The sequence below is a fragment of the Sturnus vulgaris genome, chromosome 3, assembly GCF_052056855.1.
Source record: "Sturnus vulgaris isolate bStuVul1 chromosome 3, bStuVul1.hap1, whole genome shotgun sequence".
Taxonomy (NCBI): domain Eukaryota; kingdom Metazoa; phylum Chordata; class Aves; order Passeriformes; family Sturnidae; genus Sturnus; species Sturnus vulgaris.
This window is the reverse complement of record NC_142245.1, coordinates 55,027,969-55,036,700: the sequence shown is the minus strand read 5'-3', so window position 1 is coordinate 55,036,700 and position 8,732 is coordinate 55,027,969.

The window sequence follows — 8,732 nt, the reverse complement described above, 5'->3', positions numbered from 1 at the left end:
CTGCAGAAGCTGGCACATCATACTCATCAAAATAATGGATTCTCTCTCAAAATCATTGCCATGTCCTAGCTTTCCTGTGAGACTGAGACACCTGCCCTAACATTCAGAATGTCTTTTCCAAAGTACTCATCAGCCACTTCCCTCCATGAGATGTGGATAACAGTCCTGACTAACAAAGACTAGTCCCTGCCTCCATTTGTTTTTTGTTGACTTTTCTCTCAGGCATATGGTGTCAAAAGCTTGTGTTATTGTTCCTGGGGGTAACCTTACTGTGTTCATATTGTTTTGAAAAAAATAAATCAAATAGGGTGACCAGAAAGAAAAATATGATGCACTAGTCATTTTGAAAACGTCTTTTGAAAAGAAAGTAATTCTTCTTGAGGTTTCCTCTACAGAAAAAAAACATGAAACCTCAAAAAAGAACAGCAAAATTACACCCTATTTTCTTCCTCAGTAACAGCCTAAATAAGGAAAAAAAAAAAAAAAAAAAACTTTTAAAAAAATGTTTTCTTCAAAAAATACCACACTCTCATTTAATTCTATGTCTTTGATAAGTATCCCATTTTATCAGCTGTACATACTGTCAGGCTTGATTTTTTTTTTACTACGTTGATTGAGAGTTATATTCTATTTTTAGTTTAAAAGTTCTTTTTTAGGCAATATAGCCCTGTGCTATTAGATATTGCTATTTCCTTTTGTGCCTGAGGTCCATTAAATCAGCAAGATGTCTCATTTTTAGTTATGCCACCATTTCTTCCTGCATTCTTTCTTGTCAGATTGTTGTCATACCCAGACCTCCAAAGAATGGGGTCATGTATGGACCTTAGTCAAGGCTGCTATGAACATCTTTAGAGACATTCAGATGAAATTATGACAGTAAAGCAAAATATGTAGTACACTTAACTGAGCAACTGAACCTGCTTCCTATATTTATTCTCAATTGTCCAATTGTTATAGAACAGGATAAATAAAACCTCTATACAGTAAACATTCTTTTCCATTACTTTGTTTCACACTTGAGGTAACTAGATCTAGCTTAAACCGTTTTATGATGACACACACTTTCACTTGAGTTCCCAGACTGAAGCACAGGCTTCATCCATTATTGCCATGACTTCTTTTTAAAGTAATTCCAATTTCAAAATTCCACACAATCATTATTTAAAATTATAAGCATGAAAAAATGTCAATTTCGGTTTCTTGACTTTCTGAGATATAATTTTTGCAGTGAATTCAGATCAGTTAAAGCAGAATCTAAATGTCTGGTTTTAACCATCCAGCCTTATGTTGCCCCAAATAAATTTCCCAAGCAGCAGTCAGTGAGGTGGTCAAAACTTGTCAGAAGGCTTGTTCCTTCTAATTTCCATAATTCAGAATCTATGGTAACCTAGTATTACCAAGATAACAATGCCAACTAAATCTTGCCAACTGAACTGTAAATGAAAGGGGTGCTGCTATTGTCCAGCTTGCTCCCATGCACTAACTCCCTTTAGCCTGCAGCAGCAGGAAGGCAAAGCACAATAAGAGCAAACTGGGGTCTGGCTGTTTGCAATGAATCAGCACAGGACACGAAGGCTGAATGGATGTCAGCATAACCTTGTATCCCCATTAGCACCCCTGAATTCCCCATTAAAAATTTCACTCTATCAAATAAGAATGAAGGACAAAAAGCAAGGCAAAATGAAAATTCAGGATGACTGAAAGGATAAGAAAGAGTATTATAAAGAAAAAGACTATAATGGAAAAGTCCAAGTATATGGATTAAAGTGGGTGTGGTAGAAAATTCCTTTCTAACACTGTAAAGTATTAAGATCTAGTTAGGTACAACCAATTAAAGTTTCTCTACTATTAAGTATAAGGATTAGTTCTTAATATTATAATTTTTACACTTCTAGGTGAACAGAAGGCATTTTTCAAACATGAAGGAAAGGTATGACCTCTTACAGCCCATTGGCATAAGAGTGCTAAGGACTGGCTTGTCCAAAGAATATGTCCCATCGATTTTAATGCCACTACTCAGATGAACAGGTTTATATAAATGAATGCAAGTTTGCATATCTGAGTCTTAAATTAGAATAGAGACAAAAAATGAGGCAAGTTAATGAGCATTATGAAACATTTCAAGTTAATATTTTTTCCCTAATCTCATATTGTAATAGTAAGAAAGGAATCATCTGCTCTGCTAGAAATTTCAAACATCATTTTCTTAAAACAACAAATAGGCTATTTAGATTAAAGACTTTTCATACAAGCCAGAAGAATCAGTGATTCATTCATCTCAAGAATTTTGGAAAATATTTGTTTTCTTCTGGCATTTTGTATTCCAACTTTTCTTTCAATTGTCATTCTGTTTTCGTTCGCAACCTAGATAAATAAAATAATTAAAATATGTTTGTATATATTTTATTAACAGCTAGAAACATTTTTTTCTTGTAAGTAAATGTTGTCCCTGACATTCTTCATATGGGAACAAAAAGGAAAGGAGAAATTACGGCAGCTATAAATCAGCTTTGTGCGTTTGATAATTTAATACATTTTTCACGGGTTGCTTTCTCTGTCTGGCATCCTCACAACAACTCAGTTGGCATGCAGCTTTGCAATCTCATCTTTTTCCTCCGCTCTCTTTTCCTTCCCAGTACAATATACTTCAAAGGAGTTTAGATTCCAAGCAGTGTTTTGCCAGGTGTACAAGCCAAAGACTCATCTTTTAATCCCTTACATTCGCATGATCCAATTCTGCAGATTAAAAATTATTTCATTCTTTTAATGTATGGACAGAGCAATGAATATTATTGTAGAGTTAGTAAGTCTAAGTGGCTATGCTGATGAGCTAACTTAATCCTTTGGAAGGGGATAATAGGGTAATAAAGCACGAAGGAATAATCTTAGTCATGTCTCTCTGGTATTCTGACAATTGCACCCTGTTCTAAAGCAGTCTCATGTAAAGCCACCAAAGAAAAAAATGACTGTAGTCGTCAACTGCACAGATGAGGGAAATGTCCGCGCCTGTGTCAGTCATTTTAATGAGTCACAGGAGGAGGGAAAGTGCAAGAACAAATTAAACACAACAGTATTTTTTCTCCCTTCCCCCCAACAAAAGAAAGTGAGAATAGTTACAATTTCATTTGCTTTTAAAGCACAGCACTTGGGTAATAAACGTCCCCTGCAAATGTGCTGAGCAAACACCTCCGCATTCATCAATATGCGGGAGCTGTTTATTGCCTCATAAACTTGGAAGCAAGTGATATTGTCTCCTAAATCAACGGTTGCGTGGACTTCCTAGGCACTGTAGGAGAACAGTACATCCAGACGATGCTGATACTTAAATTAATGGTTCTAGTAATGACTGAAAGGCTTTGTCACTACTAAAAAAGTTAGATATAGATTAAAGTACGCTTAGGACACAATGTATGTATGTTGTGACAGGGACGTGTGTATGTATGTGTCTCGTTACCGTTTTTATTACTTTGGTATTAAAACTTACTACTCCATGCAGTTTTGATTTAAATGTGGGTTGGGCTGCCAATACAGGGTCAAACTTGGTTTAAGCTTAGTTTATGTACAAACCCAGTTTCTAAATCTGTGGGGAGTATGGCTTGGATTGTGAAAGTGTGTTAGCTTTACTAATTTCAAACCAGATTAAAGAACTAAGAATAATCTGAATTCCACAGTGTCCATTATCTGAAAATTATTTATAAACACTATGGAATTAGATGACATTGTACTGTAGGTTTCTGATCTGTAGTGTCTCAAGCTGATCCTATCTTCTTTATCTGAAAGGAGAGAATTCACAGCTGGAAGGCATCGCTCCTGCCTTAACGTTCAAGGTACAAAGTCAGTGTAGGAGAGGGTGTGACAAGAATTGAAGAGGGACTGACTGATCAAGTGATTTGTTTTGCTTTCTATGCCTTGCCGTGCCTATATTGCAACAAGAAGGGCTAGTTGCTTCCTGAGCAACCGTAACTTTAATAACAGCAGAGAGATGCAGTGGAATGTGAATTAGGCTTCCATGTAAACCAGCCATCTCACTATATGCCATGGGTCCCAGGCAAACCTGAGCAGCTCATGCTTTTCGTGATGTTGAGGAAACTAATTTAGCAGTAATATAGGTACACTTACTCTCGCTGCTGTCTCATCTTCTCAAGACAATCAACCATGATGCTGGATCATCCCGTTTTGCAGAGAAACAACACAAAGGCACCAAACAAAAAAAAATACTCTTTCTCATCTCCTCCTCATCTTTTACCCCAGAATGATTTACAATTACTAATGAAATACTAATACTACACTATAGTGGATGTTTCCCATCTTCAGATTGTTCCAGGAAGAAACTACTGCGTAAGGGAACAACAGTACTCTATTTGAAATAATTTTTACTTATTTATTTATGGAGTGTATTCTCCTGATAAATTGCATTTCTGACGATCTTATGTAGGCATTTAGTACCACAAGTTTCACTTCTGCAAGCAATGATGCACTACTGTTGATGTCCTAGGAGGGCACAGCATAAATTCCTTACCAAGACTATGTATTATTCTGATTTTAGTATTTTATTTCAAGTACTCTTTGAATTAGCCATGTCCATTGGAGCATTAGAATTGTTTTCTGATTAGCAGAATGGATTTTTGGGTAAGTTCTAAATGGGCTTTCTTCAAACTTTGCAAAGCAAAAACCTGTTTTCATAAGCTGTTATCTGCAAAAGGCAAATATTTTGCTAAACATCAGACCTCTCATAATATAGCAGCTAAAAATGAAAATAAAACAAAATTGTAATTTCTGGGTGAAGTCAGCAGGAACCCAATTCAGATTTCAGATTTTTTTTTTATTACATCATTACTAGAATTCAAGCAGTGCTGAGAAAGAGTAAACCAGCTGAATGGCTTTATCACACTGTCTTACATATTCTAAAAGGGGTAATAGTGAACAGAAAATTAAGCATGCATATGTAACGTGACACAGTTGCAATGAAGCGTAGCAAAATTTCAGGCTGCCTGTGCAAAAGCTGTGCACCACTGAGCCCTGACTTAATAGCGCTCTCTGTGTAGTTCTGCTGTAGCCTGGATGGAATACTAGGTATGTTTTTGATTTATCATGTCACTAGAATGCAGCTGATGAACTAAAGCAAATCCAGAGAATGGGAACAGGAAGATGAACTTGCATTAAAAAATACCCCATCCAGTCAAGTACAGGCAACTTAGTGGAAGAGTAACTGAGATGGAATATAACAAGTTTTAAATTTTTATAGGGTATGAATGCTAAGAAGAAAGAAAAATTACCTTTTTGCAAAGCAAAGACAAAATCCAGAAAGCTCCTTTAATTTTGGAGTACGGTGGAGTACAATCCCCAAATGAGTAGCAGAAGACCTGTCCATTGGGAATTTAAACGAATTTTGACAAGACAGTAGGAAACTAATATCAAATACTGTTCTCTGTTACCAAGCTCTGTTTTTGATGATGTAACAGCATCTCCATCTTGCTTTCTCTCAGGGAATGAAATACGTGGTTCATTAGTATTGTCTTACCACAGAAAGGAAAAAAATTCTATTGCCTAGTGAAGCAGCAGTCCAATATTTGTATTTCTGCTTGGAGAAACGTTGCAAGATATTTAACAGGTAAAATACGTCTTTTCACATGGAAGAGCTGCCCCTGGTGTTGCCTTCTCATTCTGGAGAAAGCAGTCTTCAGGCAGAGTTCAGGGTGTGGCACCCTTGAAATACGGAAGAGGAGTATTATAAATCCTGAATATTTAAGAAGTATATATATTTGTTACTTTATTGAAACAAAATCTGTTTCATAGCTACAAAGTAAACAGATACAAATCTACAGTGTATTGTGCTGGGTTCCCAAGCACAGTCATAGGATAACTCTCTCTTTCCATAAACACATCCTGAGCCTCATGCAGAAAATTCAGCCCACTTGGTAGCAGCAACTTCTGCTTTGCCTGTAATGGCTCTGAGTTCTCATTGTCTGTGTCCTCCTTTCCACTTCATTTGAAGTCCCTGGCAATTTTGATCCTCCTCTGTTCCTTTTGCAGTTCTTTATGGACATGCTCTCTCCCCTACCCTTTCTGCCCTAGTCTTTTCATGATCTTGCTCTACCTGTAGTTTCTTTTTCACTCCTGCCCTAATACTCATCAGCTTTCTGCATTTTCTCCTCTGGTGCTTTTTAAAACCATCTAAATTAGGTACATTCACACAGGCAACATTCCATAAGCACCCTTTTAGTTGGAAAGTGGCTGCACTACTAGAATTTAAGTGGATATATTGCCTTTGACTTCAGTGAGGCCAGTATTTCACTCTTACAATGTTCACATTTCTCTACTGTCTCAAAAGCTGGAAATTACGAAGTCCCTAGGCAGTACAAATACAGTTATTTGTGCCATACAAAATGTAGCCTGGTTATAAGACTGCTACTTGCTTGGTTTTTCAGTCCTACCAGAATACTTTGGCAGGCTTTCTTGAAAGGTTAACAAAAGTTAGATAAATAAGGGCTTGGTGCACTTAGATACTTTATCATTCCATAATGTGTCTTGCTTTATCTGTGTATTCAGCCAGAAGAATGTTGGCCATATTCTTGTCTCATTTCTAAATGCTGGCAAGCTAGCTGTAATCAAGGTGTTCCTTTTAATGGGATTGAGTTAGGGCTAAATGGAGCTCTCTACTCCTTGCAGCTTTGGGTCCTTCTAAAATCAGGGAACATTCAACTTGTGAATAAAAGTAATAGCCTTGCAGTTTTTCCCTCACTGCCTTTGTTTTCAATCCTTTTCCCATGTTCTTTATGGAAACTTTCCCTTCACTCCTCTTCTTTTAATATTTGTTATTTTATCTCATTTTTCCGCGCACTTGAAGGCTCTGTGACATTCAGTTCTTTTCGTTCTTGATGGTTGATTTCTCCTTCCTCTGGCCGTCATCTTATCTCTTTCTCTAACCCTGAAGGACATATTATGGGAGAGGAATGGAAGCAGTAGATGCTCAGTGTAAATTACTTAGCAAAAGAGAAGAATGAGAGAGTATTAAACAAAAGTGGTTGATAACACCCAAAGAAAGAAGAATGAAAATAACACCTAAAAGAAGGAAGCAAAGAGAAAAATAAATGAGCAAGCAAAATTTAAAAATTAAAATAAAAAATAAAGGAAGTGTTTAAAGTGGGGACTGCAATCGAAGTTTATATAGAAGATTTGGTCAAACTTTATGCAGAAAAAAACAAACAGAAAACGTAGAAAATGTAGAAAAATCATGGAGAAAATGTAGGAAAGTCACGGAGACCTCTCATTGGGAAAAGCACTGGATTAATTCCCATGACAAGCAAAACTAAGTATTTTACTAAAATGAGTCAAAGCTCTCTCCAGATTACTCAAGGTGTATCGGTTGGATACTTTGCACTGAGAGTCTGGGATCTGTATTGTTCAAACACAAGAGCTATCCCACAGCTTCTCAATGATTTTAGCAAAATAAATAAATAGGAAAGGGCTTGAAGGAAAGCGTGGAGCTGGGCTGGATAGTCAAGGGTACAACCTCCTACTCATGTAGCCCCAGGAGGACAAAGTTACTCTTTCCTTCCTCCAAGCAGCACCTTTTACTCCAGTGTCTCCTTGGGGTCCAATCTCATTGCCCAAAGCTCTGACACAGATGGCATTTTACTGCTATATGGTGTCTCCAGCCTCCTGCTGCTACAGCCAGCCCTGTGCAATGCTACTGCCTTGACTTCCTGTGTGCTCCTGCTCGGATTTTGCTCCAGAGAAAAGCTGTGCACCAGGTCTGACAGATTCAGGTAGCACTTACTGCGCTGACACAGAACTGAAGTTCATAGAATCCTTGTCCAGCTGAGCACTAACACAGCACTGAGTTTCATCTTCAGTGTTTTAGCAGCTTTAGTCCCTTCTTCACCCACCAGTCTACTGGAGATGTCACTGCTGATTTTCCATCTTTGCACATGCTCTGGGTCTATAATACAGAGACCAACCAATAAACCATTCACTATCCACAGTTATTCTGCATATGAGGTCACATTCCATATATCAGGAATTGGCCTGATACCTTCTTTACTCTGATATGACTTGTTTTTTCAGGCTGGGCTGAGCAGAGCTAGGAGGTGTTTTTGGCAGAGAGAAAGTTGCAATTGAATTATTATAAAAGTGAATAAATGAAATTCCATCAATTTATTGTCACCCCAGAAAGCATCTGATAAGGGATTCCACAGAAGAGTTCATGCACTAAACGTCACATATACCTCAGCACAATTCTAAGGAATTTGTAGATTAATCACATAGGATAATGTTCTGGTTACCACCTTGCAACCCAGTGTTCACATCAACTCCCATAGGAGTTGAGAGTAATTCTCTCCTCTGAGTATCTAGTTAGTGTTTTCTTCCTATTCCCTAGGGAAATTGTGTCTTGGACACCTATGGATCAGGAGTTTTCAGGAGCTTTCACTTTCAACTGAACAGAAAGAAAGTTTTTCAGTGGGCAGCAAGGGAGATAAGAAATCTTCTAATAAAGATTTCACTTCTCAGTGAAATAAGTATCCATGCAGGCAGGAAGTAGGTTGAAGGCATACTGGCAGCAGATAAATCCTCCAGCTCCACTTTCCTTATCCCATCTCTGCATCACAATACATTGAGTTGTCATCTGCCATTTGTGTATTCATTCTAATTCTTTCTGCCTTGTTATTCTGTCAATTTCTTAATCTATTTACACTGACTTTATTTTCAGTGTGTCTATTGTGACAGCAAAT